The sequence below is a fragment of the Chrysemys picta genome, chromosome 8 (assembly GCF_011386835.1).
Source record: "Chrysemys picta bellii isolate R12L10 chromosome 8, ASM1138683v2, whole genome shotgun sequence".
NCBI classification, from domain to species: domain Eukaryota; kingdom Metazoa; phylum Chordata; order Testudines; family Emydidae; genus Chrysemys; species Chrysemys picta.
The window spans coordinates 89,278,500-89,293,161 of record NC_088798.1 but is presented as its reverse complement, the minus strand read 5'-3'; the positions used below and the strand labels follow the sequence as shown (position 1 = coordinate 89,293,161).

Below are 14,662 nucleotides of genomic sequence, written 5' to 3'. Positions count from 1 at the left end.
TCTCATTGTGTGCATTGTGCCATCTTCACTCAGTCTTAATACAGCAGCCAGCATCCTTGAACTCAGACTTTCCTACAGTTCTGGTCCTCCCACAGATGATGTCTCTAGACTAGTGGTCCAGTTTAAAAAACAGGACATCTCCATTTTATTGGCAGGAGCTTCTGGAGGTCTTTGCTCTGTTCATGGAGGAGATAGGAGTTTGTTCAATGTAATATGACCACCTCCTTGTCCACCCCTTAAGTTGTGACCCTGTGGCAATACAGACCATTGAATAGGTTATGGATGTGTAGGCATAACAAATGCAATATAGCTTCTCACTGACACCTGATAGAATGTCTCTGCAAGATGGGCGCACTTGTGTGTTACACCCCAAAGAATTTACTGGGACTACGACAGACAGAGCTCTTCCCTTTGCTTAGGTGCAGAATGGTGGAAAACAGACCCAAAGCTAAGTGCGGCCAGCTTCTTTTGTTCCTTCCTTCCTTCCTTCCTTGGCTCTGTAGATTAGCAGGATGAGGATTTATGGACTGTTTCCACTGGTCTCATCAAATAGTCCTTGTTTACGGGGACACTGCTACCAAACATCACACCCTAGCCTATTGCATGTGACTTGCATACATTGCCAAGACCCACCATGTGTCCTGGGGAGGAATGGTAAGAGGGAGACTGCAGCTTAGGACTGGTCAGCTCTTCAGTCTGGCACGAGGGTGTGTGAACACATCTGGCCACAGATAAGCAGCTACTGTGAATCCCTGTAAGGACCAGGTAAGATGTATGTTAGCATCTTTGCTGGAGTGGGTTAGGGGAATGGCTTGTATGTCAAGCAGAGGGCTTATCTGGGAATGCTGAGTCCCACCTCTCTCTCGCTATCACAGGCTGGTCACCTGTCTATACGATTAGGTATAAAGTGAGCAGGGCCGGCTTTAGGAAGTGCGGGGCCCGATTCGAATACCCGGTGGCGGTCCGGGTCTTCGGCGGCACTTCGGTGGTGGGTCTTTCACTCACTTCGGGTCTTCCGCGGCACTGACGGACTTGCCGCCGAAGACGCGGAGCGAGTGAAGGACCCACTGCCGACGTGCCGCCGAAGACTCAGACCGCCGCCAGGTAAGTAAAAAAATTAAAAAGGCGCCTAAGTTAGGCGCTCTTCCTTAGAACGCGGGGCCGTCTTAGGTGCGGGGCCCGATTCGGGGGAATTGGGGGAATCGGCCTAAAGCCGGCCCTGATAGTGAGGTCTGCTTGTGCTGGGCTATATATACCAAACCCCAGATCCCCGGAGGATGTTACCAGTCAAAAGCTTTTATGGCATTTTTCAAATAGCCAACAGTGGCAAGAGAAAGAGATGGGTGGGTGGCGTGGATCCCTAATAAGGAAAGAAGAGGAAACTGGGCTGGGAGGTAATGGAAAGACTTCAGGGAAAGGCATGTGAGTGATTACACTGGGGGAATGCTGTCACATAGTGCTGCTGAGCTGTGTGCCCCGGGGTGACTGGGAACCCTATCAAAAGTCCAGCTCTGATATGTGCTAGCTGACATTGCTCAGGAGAGGCGTCAGCTCACCACCAGCCCAGACGGCTTCTGTTAAAAGCACTCTCGCTGCTCCTGCAAGACAAGTTGTCATTTTAAAAATATCTGACTGAACCTTGCTTGGTCTCGCTTCCCCTGGTGCCCTCTGTGACTGTCGCTCCCTGAGCTGCAGGGGAAATCATTAGGCGAGTGTGAGAGAAACTGTTTCCATTTCTCACCCACAAATCCCAGAACGGAGACCCCTCTCTGGCTCCACATACTTACCAGGGAGCTAATGAGGCAAGTTCTCAGCACACAGGTGCAGGGGGAAGCAACCCCTCCACAGACATGGCCGTTCCCACATGGAACTCGGTGGCTTTTACAGGAGGAATAAGGGCTAAAAGCAAAAACATCCACTAAGTGACCCATATAGAATCTGGGTCTTGTGCAGTAATTCTTTGCAGTTTAGGGGCTGTTGGGTTTCCACTGTCTGCCAGTTTGCACTGGCAGAGCTGCAGGACTCAGCTGTTCTGGGGGTTTTGTCAGCTGCTCCATGCGCTCCTCCACACGTCGATGTTCAGAGGAACATGGCAAAGCAGCCAAGTCCTGCAGCCCATCAGAGAAGGGCTCCCCATCCATTTGCCTGGTAACTTCCATTTTCTTTTGTATTTTTAAATAGAACATTCCTTCCTGGTACCCAAGAGAAAAGTTCCAGAGCCAGTTTTGCCACCTTGCCCTGATGATCTGTGGTTTAGGCAATCTCACCCTCACTGGTGGAAGATTACAAAGTGCATCTGTCTCCAAACAGCTGCTACGGCTGAGATGACTTGGGCTGAGATTTTTGGGAATTGGGCATTCAAATCCCTTAGGTGACTTGGAGAATCTCCAGATCCTGTAGGCAGCTAGGAAAGTCCAAGCCTGTGCTGTGTGTTCTGCATTTTCATTTGGTTTGGTTTATTCCCCCTTCTCGTTGAAATTAACAAACGTCTAAAACCTGGGCCCAAACCAAACCTCCCCAGTCACAACCCCTCCAAACTCTGTGTAAGCTGGAATCCAGATCTGAACATTGTGGCTGTAAGGGCACGGTGGCACCTGTAACACGGTATCACACGTGGTGTGGCAGTGGCACAATCTATTTCAAGCCACAGGCACCCCTCTCTATATTTGAAATATGATGAGGTCACCATTGAAACACTTGTCAAGTTTTTTTTTTTTTAATCTGTGTGATATTTTACACTTCCATGCAGTGCAGCAGGAACATGTGTGAATTGCCATGCGAATTTATGGGGAGGAGGGGCAGGGATCTTGGGTAATTTCTGCCAAGAGCTCTGTGTCAGCCCGCATTGCAGCAGGTGCAGGTGCCAGAGCTAATGACTGTTAACACACATTGATAGCACCACCCAATCGGGTGATTTTGATGCCGGCTACTCGGCTGGCTACTGTATATTTTATGAACCATTAGAAGAAATACATAGACAACAGCAGGCCTGCAAAATTACCCTGGGAACCTACCAGCCCTGGCACAAAATCTACTTGCCAGCCTTGTGCCATGGTTGATAATGAAAAACGGGAAGATATTTCATTTGCCCATTTAAAAAAATTGTGCTCCTACTAGGTGAGAAGAATTTGGCAAGGCTGCTATATAGCACAATCTCTTGCATGTTGTAGTGGTAAGGGTCTGTATTGGTGTGTTTTCCAACCTCATCCTTCCCAGGTCCCTGCTTGTGCCCCCCAACAATTAAAACTTTGCAGAGCTGCCTGCCAGAAGCCAGGCTGGCTGAGCCGCGTTTTGTACAGGTTGTTGGGAAGCACTTTCAGCCTCTTCCCAATGCTGGGAACAGAAGTGAGGTCATTGCTAACAGGATTCTTCTGTCAACCTTGCCAGCCCATCAAGTGCAGGTCGCTGTTCCCGCGCTGTCTTTGGCTCGCTTTGTATTTCTTTCCACATCAGTTACCCAAATAATTGGGAGACATGGAGGCTGAACTGGAAAAGAGCTAATGTTACCCAACCGACTGCAGTAAAACATGGGTGTCAGGAATAACACATGCATTAGCCTCTCTTCTAAAAGGATGGTGTTCATTTGCATGCCATTTCCCAGAATGCTCTGAGAGCTGAAAGCTTGGGATGGGGTTTGAGAACAAACCAGAGCTAGCATGGAGTGTGCCTGAGGTCTTTTCTATTGAGCTCTTTGCCAAAGAGCATGCTCCCTTTCCGTTATCCTCCATACCCTTGTAAAGGGAGTAGAGTCCATCTACCTGCATCTAGCCTTTCCACAAGATTGCTAAGTCCTCTGGTTTCCTGCAAATTTGATTAACTTTTCAGTTGCAGTTAAGGGGACTGCTGCTTTTGAGGGTTGTGATCCAGCTCCTGTTGGCTCTTTGGGCTGCAATTTGGAGGGAGAAGTCAGGTTAACACCTCCAGCCTTTGCTCAAGGCCTTGATCATTAATAAAGCTAAGGCCAAGAGGAACACTGAACCAATATCCGCTATTAAGGGTAAATTGTACTGGGCATATTTCAGGCCTGCAACACAGCCCTTCCTCTTTTTCTTCCCTCATTTCCTTGTTTCACCCATTTCTCCTGATTTCTTCTGCTCTCTTACTCAGGAAAGCGCCTCTCTTGGATCTGTTTTCATATGGTTAGCTCACGTTGCCCAGGGATAGGAAACAGTGCCACTGAGTAGAGAGATAGCAGTGCTTTGCTAAGGCAGCAAGGTGAAGGGAGAGCCCTACCCGTGCTCCCCACAATACGAGTGTTTCTGCCTTACCCTGTATGATGCTGCTGCCTTTGCAAGGATAAAGTAAATGCAATCTCCAACCAGTGGTTTCCCCTGTATACATCAGAAAACGGACTATAGGTTTTAAAAGGCTAACACAAGAAATGGTTAACCAACCTTGGTTAGTGCAGAATTCTGGGGAAACTGGGCATTAAGTGTTCTCACCCTGCACCATAGTTGATTAGGTGGCACTAATGAGTATGATTAATGAAATCATTTTATATCCTGCAAATCTAATTTAAACCAAAACTAACAACCAACCACAAATTGATCTTTTCCCATTCTATTCCTTGAAAAGGGACTTGTTCTTTGGGAAAGGCCAACTTGGCCTGGCCTGCTGACCACACATTAATTGTTGCTAATGAGGGGATGGAAGACTCCGCTCCCAGAATCCCCGGCGGATGGAATGTCACTTCAACAGGAGAAGAATGCTCCTCAGTGGATTGTGTCGAGTGGGTGGGGGAGGGAGCTCTGACCTCAGAGCGGACTAGTTTAGCCACATGAATGGATTTGTTATCGGAGACTGCCTCTATTCTCGTACCTACTGTACTCTGAGCCTGGGCTTAATTCCGACTCCAGTGCAGAGAGCGGGAGTGTTAAGAGGATCTCCAGTGCTTACTGTACACAGATGGATTTATTATGCATATATTCCAGAGAGATGGGGGGGTGAGGGGGCTCATTCTGCATGGGGGGATAAAACCCCTGTAGCTCACGTAGCTCTGTTGCTGGCCCACGCAGTCAGGAGCACGAGGCTGCTGCTGCGTGACAGCAGAACTTGGCCCCAGTACTTGGCATTGTACCCAAGGGCCCAACCAGTTAATATTTCACCCCGATGCTGATGAAAGGCATGGAGGGCATTTAACAGGAGACAGAACACTGTGTCTGCTTGCTGCTTCCCACACTAACAGCCCCTCTCCTTTGAAGTTGGGCTTCTGCCAAAGAGAGAGCAAGTGTGGGAAGGAAGGGGAGAAAGAATTACGTCTTTGCCTGAAAACCCTGCGTAAACTCGGTGGGAGGTCACTGTTCTAGGCAGGCTCTGCCGTTTGCTTTTCCCAGGTCGTGTCACAACACCGACATTATCCAAATGTTTTTTCTTCTCCTTTAATTTCTGCCCCCGTTGAAAGGAGTCTAACTGGTTGCTTTTAAATTGTGGTGAATAAGGAGGGCAAGTGCTGTGCAAGATTCCCTCGTGCAGCTTGGTGAGTGCACCCCTATCCTGCTGCCCTCACCACCCCCATCTGCCAGTGCATCCCATCCTGCTGCATGCCCTACCCAGCTCTGCCAGTGCACATCCATCCTGCTCTGCCAGCACCCCCATCCAGCTGCCCACGCCACCCTCATCTGCCAGTGCACCCCATCCCGCTACCATTGCCACCCTGCTCTGCCAGTGTACGCCCAGCCAGCTACCCTCCTACTCATTCTAAGTCTGGGATCCCGACCCTGCTTTGTAAATGCACCTGAATTCTGAATGCTGTACTGTGGTCCCCACCCTACTCCATAAAGACTCCTCTGACATGCAGCACTCCTAGCCATTCTGGACCTGGGATCCCCACCCATCTCTGTCAATGCACCTCAATTCTGACATGCTGCACACCCAGCCTGTCTAGTCCTGGCCTCCCCACCCAGTTCACTCAGTGCACCTCAGCCTGACCTACCAATCATTCTGAACAGTGTGGTGTGGATAGGCGCAGACTAGGCTAAGGGCACCAAATTCATTCTGCTTTGAGGAAATGACTAGAATAAATATAGCACTTCTTTGCAGAACACTTTAAGAGCTATGGATAAGAAGGGCTGGTATCGGTCTCCCCAGGGGACTGAGGGGCAGAGAAGGACGCAGAGTAGGAAGAAAGTTTTGTGCATTTGCATGGTGGGCTGGGCCTCCGGAGACCTGGGTTTGAGTCCTGCGTGCCCTGGGGTCAGTCACTTGACTGATGGTTGTGGGGCACTCAGATACTACAGTGCTGAGGGCCATATAAGTAACCAGATGGGTGGATTTGCCCAAGATCACACAGTGAAACACCGGCAGAGCTGGGAATGGAGCCCAAGACTCCTGACTCCCGGTGCCCTGCGCTAACTACCTAGCAACACAGCCTGAGCTGTGCAGGATTTGAACCCAGGCCTCCAGCCGGAGAGGCTAATGTGCTATCTCCTTGTGGCAGCCTGGCCCACTTGTGAGTTACAGGAGTGCCCAGTTCCCTCGCAGATGCTCTCCTTGTGCTCTGTTACCTATCCCTCCTGACCATTCCCAGGCTGGTAATCTGGAATGCACACTAATGACTCTTGTTGACGCTCTCTCGCTCCCGTTTCTGTTCATTAAAATGGCTGAGAGATTTCACTCAGCAGCCCTTTCCCACACAGTTCTTCAGCGCTGAGGCTCCACTATCTCAGGGCTCTCCTGGGCTTTCTCCCAGCAACCAGCCCCTGACCATGCTCTCTGCCTTCTGAAGTGTGATCCCTCAGCCGCAGACATGAAGCAAGGCTGGGGGCTTCACTAGCTAGGCAGTTGCTGTCTTTCTCAGGGCAAGAAGCTGTTTTCCTGTTTAGCATTCAGCTACTGCAAGGGCAACTCAGCACGAGGGGAACTTCCCCTGTGGGACGTACTCCATTAGAATAAACGGCCAAGTGGGCTGTTACTTTCCATTCCAGTGAAGAGCGGTTGTAGCTACTGTTTCCAGCCCCATCCCTAACCTCTGTCTTTAATTCTCTTAGCCTTTTGCTTCATTTATAATCTTCCGGGGGAGGGAGTGGGAAGGGCAGCACTCCTTTTGGAAAGGGAAAAGCTCTGCCGTTTTTGCTTCACAGGGGCTTGTACCAACATTTTCCTGAGTTGATCCCTGGAACTCACTCGCACGTCAGATTTATGGTTCGAATAACCCCCAATCCACACAGTGAAAGGTAGCCAGATCCCAAGGCCGTTCCCATCATGCCCCTGCACAGTACTGCGTGGTTGGTTTACAAGCAAGATTCCAAATGGGGCCCAACGTTGGTCTCCACTGAACCTTCCAGCAAACCTGGTTTGTACGCTGCTTTTGTCCCCAGACCTGAAACTCCTCAAGCTTTGTATGGCTTGGGGTTTTCACTGTGAGCATTGCACACAGCTTGCCAGCATGTATAGCAGCCAGGGCCATCCCCTGCGGTGGGGCATGCAGTCAGCCCTGCACTGCTTTGGGAACCAACAGGTCAAACAGCCGGGCCCAGCTCAAATAGCAATGGGCATCAAATGCAAAGCTCTTCATCCAAATTTTGCCAAAGTTCAGGGGTATTTGGAGCTGAGATTTCTGTTCACCCTGTTATTGGGGTAAGGGTGGCACTGGACCAATTTAGATCTGAACCTGTGGGGGTGAGGTGGATTAAGGTTTGGTTCAATCCTCTCTCTAGTATTAACAGAGGAAGAGAGAGAGCTGAAAACTAGTCCATGGCACATAGCTAAGAGCACCCCCTCAACCTCTACCTTATGTCTCTTCTTTGGTGGTCTGTCGGGAGAGAGATCTCAAGGGCCTTAGATACATGGGCATGTTCTCTCCGCACACCAGAAACTCCTAGATATCCAAGAGCATCCTCATGTTAATGCAAAGGGAGCTCCCAGTATGTTCTCAGGCTCCAAGACCTGGCCTAAGATATTACTGTCTTCTTCTACAGCACTGTTGGTTATTAATTATTTATGTTGCGGTCGCATCTAGGACCCATCATGGATCAGGATCCCTCCCTCCCCTTCCTGCACTAGGCACTGTACAAACAGAACAAGACAGTCTGTGATGCAAAGATTTTATAGACTAAGTAAGTAATTTAAAGAGTAAATTGAAACTATGGCATCCCCATGAGATGATCACAGCCAGGTCACCTCCCTGAAGGTCATACCAAGGTGAGGATCAGGGAGGGAGCTGGGATTGTCCGGAAGGCTATGGAGACTAGAGAGAGGCATGTGTTACGTGAAGTCCCATCTCAACCTGGCTTCGTGTGCCATGACTTTTACTCCAGGTCTTTGCGTGAGGAGCTGTTTCCCTTTATTATCCTGTCATCTTTGTTCGCCCCAGCTGTATCTAGGGGTTGCCATGGCGATTCTGCTGCAGCTCGGCAGTGTTTGTTTCAGGATGCTGTCCCTGGGATGTTCCACTCCAGGGGCATGTGCTTTCTGTGCAGGTTGGAAGAAACAGGAGGGAAAGGGGAGGGACAGGGAAGAGAGGCAGAATCTCACCAACTCAGTGGGGTAAACGGTTTTTATCTCTGGGAAGGCAGCTGTTCAGACCACAGATACGATGGAGACAGCCCTGGAGGGTGTCAAGTGAAGCCAGATTTATAAAGCTCCTGCATTGTTGTCCTCTTATTCCAGAGCGTCCTGCACCTGTAATGCCTCTCGATACCCTGCGTAGCTCCGGCTCCTCACCTCACGGCCAGCTAAACAGCAGCCCTTAAATGAAAGCGGGGTGTAGTGCCTACGTCCGATGGCAGCCCCACCACAGCCCAGCCCAGATGGATGTTGTAGCAACACCTTGATGCAGTGGGACTGGGAAAGGAGCTGACACCAGTGCCACAAATTTAATTTCATAGCAAGGCTTTGCTAGCCTCTGCCCATTGTGGTGGTTAATCTGCAATAAATATGTTTTTAATGAGCAAATGGTATTTGAGTAACAAAGTAACTACAGCAGTGAGGGCTGTCTCTGTAGATTTAATGGGCCACAGCCACATGCTGGCAGACACTAATTTAAAGCCATATAACACCTTGCTGAAACACCTTTTCACTCTTGCAGCCTTCTCCTGCCTTTCCTCTCCTTCAGCACTGTGCGTGTTGACTCATCAAGGAATCTCCATCAGAACATCCCTTTCCTATCTAACCAGACCCAGGCAGCCAGGTCATCATTTGTCACTGATGATGTCACGATCCATCACCACACAAGGGGTTGTGATGTCACAAACTCTGCATCAGGCCTGAAGCAAAACCTAGGTTCTAACCAGCCTTGAATCTTTGGGAGAGTTCATACCCGGAGCCAGAGCCAACCTTTACCATCAGATCCAGTCTCTGATTGTGACATCAGTGTATGAATCCAGGCAGGACGCAAACAAGAAAAGCTTAGTTGATCAGCAGCCACAGAACGGCATGTACAGGGGGCTATATTCTGTAGCTGGATACGCGCGCGCTCTCTCTCTCTCTCTCTCTCACTAAAGTCAATGGACCTGATCCTCAGCTACTGTGAATTGGTGGTGTCAATGGAGCTAAATTTATACCAGATGAGGATCTGGCCCAGTTGTACACTGTGGGTAGATATTTGATGCCAGAGCTTAGCTCATGATTGTTTAGTGATGTTTTAAGGACAATAATATATTTTTAAATAGTTGTCAGAGGTGCTGTCCCTTTAATGAGATAATGAGGATGACATGTTAATAGCTGATTACTGGGGTGGGGGGAAATGTATTTGCAGAGGATTAACTCTGGAAGTGACATTAATCTCCTGCATAGTTTCTAAACCCCCATAAATAATTTGTTTTTGATAATCAATTGCTATTGCAAAACCATGCTAATAAATCCCAATTAAATACACATTTATTTCACAAGAAGTGCTGCCAAATTCTCTTGTACTTTTCTGTGCTGCTGTTTGCTTTAGGCAGATGTCTGTGTATGTGCTAACTCAAGTCTGTTTACCAGACAACCCTAAACCAAGCTGCAATTTGCCAAGGCGGAGTAGCTATAATAACAGAAATAGTCCCCTTGTAGAGCGCAATAACATTGCATGTTTCTGTTCCCCCTCAGCTGACTGCAACCTGACTGTCCACAGCCCCTTTCCCCTGTCATCTGGATATCATCATCCCCATTTTGCAGGTCATGAAACAGGAGCAAAGATGCCAAGGCTAGGGTTTTCAAAGCACTTTAGTGAGCTGCGTGCCCAAATCCCAATAAAATCCAATGGGAGTTATGCACCTAACTCCCTGGGGTGGCTTTGCTCAAGATCACAGTCTTGTCAGAGGCAGAGCTGGGAACGCAATTCCTGACTCCCAGTGCTGTGCTCTGACCACAGGACAATGCCCCTTCCTTATGCAACTGATGTGCGCACAAGGCCTTGACTCAAACTGTTTTTAGCCCAAACATCTTTTTGAGCTTCAGATAGTCCCACGCTGCTGCTGCACTAACCTGAAGCAGCTATTAAGTCCTACAGCAGCTGTGCAGGTCAGGGGGGGATGCAGGCGTGGGGTGCTCTATGCAGAGAATGCTGCCTTAGCAGGACAAGTTTTGCCAGATTCCGTTTGAGCTGGAGGATGATTCCAAGAGTGAGGTGAGGCTTGGTTGATTGCAAATAGTATATTTTTATAACACAAAAATACACCATGGAATGTGATGGCAAATGTCCTGAAGGGAAAGAAGGAAAGTTTGGTGCCCTCTGAGTGTCAAAGTGCCAGTCAGAAGATGGGGCATGCTGCTCGGAAATGAGAGAGCGACAGCACTTCCCAGGCTTCGTTGGCATGGATCCATTCCCCCTTGGAATGGGCACGCTGGAGCCATGCTCAGGCCCATGCAGACAGACAATGGCTCTGGAGAGAGCCGCTCCAGTCTCTGTGTGAAACCCCAGCCCTGCTGCAGTCGGTGGCAAAACTCTCATTGACTTCAATGGGGCCAGCATCTCCAGGGCCGGCTCTGGCTTTTTTGCCACCCCAAGCAAAAAAAAAAAAAACGTGCGGCGCGGCTGCGGGGCAGCTGGAGCCAGGGTGCAGGGGGACTTCCTGCGCTGCAGACATGCCCCGGCTAGCGGGGAGGAGGGGAAGGGAGTGGGGGGAGGGGTAGAGAGAGAAGGGGGCGGCCAGGGCTTCAGCGGGGCGCTCGCCACGCGGCCCCAACCGCCGTGCCACGCTGCCTGCTGGGAGTGGTCCGCGTCGCTCCGGTCGGCGGGGAGGGAAGGACGTGAGCTGCCCTGCTGGGCTTGCTACAGACCTGGCACCGACTGGGGCAGACGGAGTGCGCAGCCCGCTCCCAACAGGATGCTCCCCTCCTCCACACCGCCACCCCCTACAGGGCGGCCAGAGTGGTGAACAAAAAAAAAAAAGCGGCCGTGCCGCCCTAGGATTGGACGGAATGCCGCCCCGTAGAATCTGCCGCCCCAAGCACAAGCTTGCTCGGCTGGTGCCTGGAGCCGGCCCTGAGTGTTTCCCTCCTGGCTTCCGTGTCCCCCGTGCAACAGAGCATGTGGTCATCTGTGCTCTGGTTCCTTAGGCCAGGTCAGACTTTAGCTGACACACCCTCACAGAGATCTGCTGGTGTGCCTGCTCCCTTCTCCTTTCTGCATGCCTAGGTGGCTGTTTGGAATTGGGAGCACAGGTCCATGCTGCCCTCCTCCGTCTGTAGAAGTAATCGAGATGGCAGCTAGAACCGTATGACAAGCCTCATAACTGGGCCTATGTCTGTGGAGCCATAAAGAAATGGCAAAACTGTCCAGACGGATGCGAAGATGTTTACTAAGTGCTCAGCCTGGCGGGGGTCCAGCCTGCTAATTTCTTTGGGAAGGGAAATACACAAACATACAGATGGCAAGAAGAACAAAAACTGCTGTCATTTGATAGTGAAAGCCTTGTTTCTGGCCAAGTGAAACTGACATGTGATGGAAAATGAATGGCAACAGCTTTGGACTAGACTAGAGCATTTCCCCAGGCTGCTCGGAAGTCCTGTAAGTCCAGGCAGAGGAAGCTAAGGCCACGGAGGGCCTTTACTTATCTCTGTGTAAGTGAGCAGGCACTATTGTTTCCATGGCAGCAGCCTATGCATGGAGCTGGGATGCTGGCACACATGGCTGGCAGCTAACTAAATGAGTGCAGGGCCAAGGCTGGAACTCGCAACCTCTGGCTCTTCCAGCCAGGCCCCCAGCTAAAGCTATGGCTCCAGAGCAGAGGTGACCAAAAAACACTTGACCAGGTGCAGCCTTTTCCATTGAGGGGAAGCTGGTGACTCAGACAACATGCATCGATTTATTACAGTGTCTGTATCTCCAGCCTCCAGGAACTTGGCATGTGGGTTGCAGGGGGGGTGATGGGATGTTTGCTCATGGAAAAGCTCTGGAATTTGGGGACAGATGCCCACCACTGTGGCATCTGGGGAAACAGTGCTGGTGGCAAGTGGTCTGTATGGTGCACAGCAATCCTCCCAGGGAGGATGGGTCCAGGAAGCAGGGAATAGAGAGGAGAACAATAGGTACAGTATGGAGGACAACATAAGCCAGGTCTACACTTAAGATTTAGGTCCACCTCGCCCTAGTGCAAAGTTCACATGCCTGAGCAATGTAGCTAGGTCAACCTTGCCCTAGTGAAGATGCTGCTAGTGTAGATGGAATTCTTCCATCGACTTAGCTACTGCCTCTTGGAGGGGTGGATTAATTACAGTGATGGAGAAACCCATTGTTTTCTCAATTACAGTGATGGAGAAACCCTTCCATCACTGTGGGAAGCATCTCCAGCGTCACAGCTGCAGTGACGTAGCTGTGCTGCTGTCACACATGTAGTATAGACATAGCCTGAGATGCTAAAGGAGCCCAAACTGCTGCGCACTGTGGAGCATTGAGCCGCTGGGCGAGTAAAAGACAGAGACGCTCCCATTAGTATCCATGAGAATTATTTATTTATTATGTGTATGTCAGGAGTGCTGACAGCCCCCATTGTGCTGGGTGCTATACAAACACCCAGTGGAAGACAGGCTGCCCTTGGGGGTTTATAACCTAGGGTAAGATCGTGGCTACACTATGGAAGCTATATTGGGACAGCTATAGCACTATGCCCCTGTAGCACTTCCTATAGCCACGGAACGGGTTTCCCATTGTTGTAGTTAATCTACCTCCCTGAGCGGTGGTAGTTAAAGCGACAGAAGAATTCTTCCGTTGGCCTAGCCATGTCTACACCAGGGGTTAGTTGGTTTAACTGTGGCACGCAGGGGTGTGGATTTGTCAGTGCCCTGAGCATCGTGGCTACATGTAGACCAGGCCTAAGACAACAAGTAACAGGCAGGTGAAACAAACAAACAAGAGGGGAGTGAGGAGCCATTCAAGTACCTGCTCAGGGTCCCGTGGGGGTTAGTACAGCTGAAGCTGTTGGCTGCGCTGCCATAGCCTCCTTGCCATTATTACTGGAGCTAGCTAGATCAAAGCTAGCTTGGGTATGTCTACACAAGCTGTACAGTCACACCTCTGATTGCAGAGTAGCTATACCCTGTAGGCTGTCAGTGTGCTGCTGTAAAGGGGCACGGAGCTAGCAATTCTGCATGAGCCCTTCTCCCAACCTCAGACTTTACTGTGCTATTGAATGATTTCTGGTGAGTGTGATCTCCCTGCCATGCTGCCTCGATACTTTTCTCACCAAGCTACCAGGGGAGCATCAGCACCAGTTAGCATTCCCTCTCCACAACCTGAGCACATGTTCCAGTGTCTAATTTAAGCTTCACAGGGGGATATGATCTTTTTATGACCAATTAAAGGCTCCAGTTCCTATCTTTAACTTAATCACAGGAGAAATTATGACAGATGAAGAAGAAAAATAAGCATGCACCGTATCTTCCATTATGTGGCACATTGGCTACTGTACACACGCGTAGTCAGACCAGGCACGCAAGCGCACATGCTCGTGCAGTCAACATCCTCACACAAAGACCTGTCACTGTGAAAGGCTTAGGCAACGTGATTCATTTGTTCGTTTTTGAATGAATGCTCCCACGGAAGCCCTTTCCTTTAGCATTTTGGATCTCACACGGGGAGGTAGCATGACCTAGCAGATAGCGCATTGGACTGGGACTCAGGAGAGGTGAGTTCCAGGCCTGATTTCCTGCTGGGTGACTGCCGACAAGTCTCTACGCCTCTGCCTCCCATTTGCAGAATTAACCCCTTTGAAAAGCACTTTCATGAAAAAAGAAAGGTATTGTTCTGCCCTGCATTTAGACCCATACAACCCTATTGCCTTCAATGGCGTTGCATGGGCAGGTTTCAGCAGCATGAATCCACTCACTTCCACGTTCATTTTTATTATTATTTATTAGCTCCGAGCCTCCAGTTGGTAGCCTGCAGGCACATTGCTGCTCATAGGCAGAACCCCATTGACTTCCATGGGGCTTTGTGTGGATGCAGCAGTCCAGCCATACACTATCAGTTGCAGGAATGGCGACTAAGTTACACAATGTGCAGACAACACACACGTGAAGTATATACCGGCACAACTAATTATATTCCAGATGTTGGTAACCTGTATTCAAACTGTGATAGGAATAATGGAACTTGGAATCCATCCAGTAAAGCGCCTATATGCTTTTAGACTACAACTGTAACCAATAACTAATCAGCTGAAATATGATTGGCTGTTCGCTGTCTTCTGGTCCTGGACCTTCTGCCTCCCAACCCAGTGAAGGCATTCCATGTTGGCCCTGTAAA

The 14,662-nt window shown here is 49.8% G+C and overlaps 1 protein-coding gene across 3 annotated transcripts in view; it reads left to right on the top strand.

The window, feature by feature from the left end:
* ABLIM3 (actin binding LIM protein family member 3) overlaps positions 1-14,662 on the top strand; it is a 116,303-nt gene that overhangs the window by 12,057 nt on the left and 89,584 nt on the right. The gene's annotated exons all lie outside the window — the stretch shown is intronic.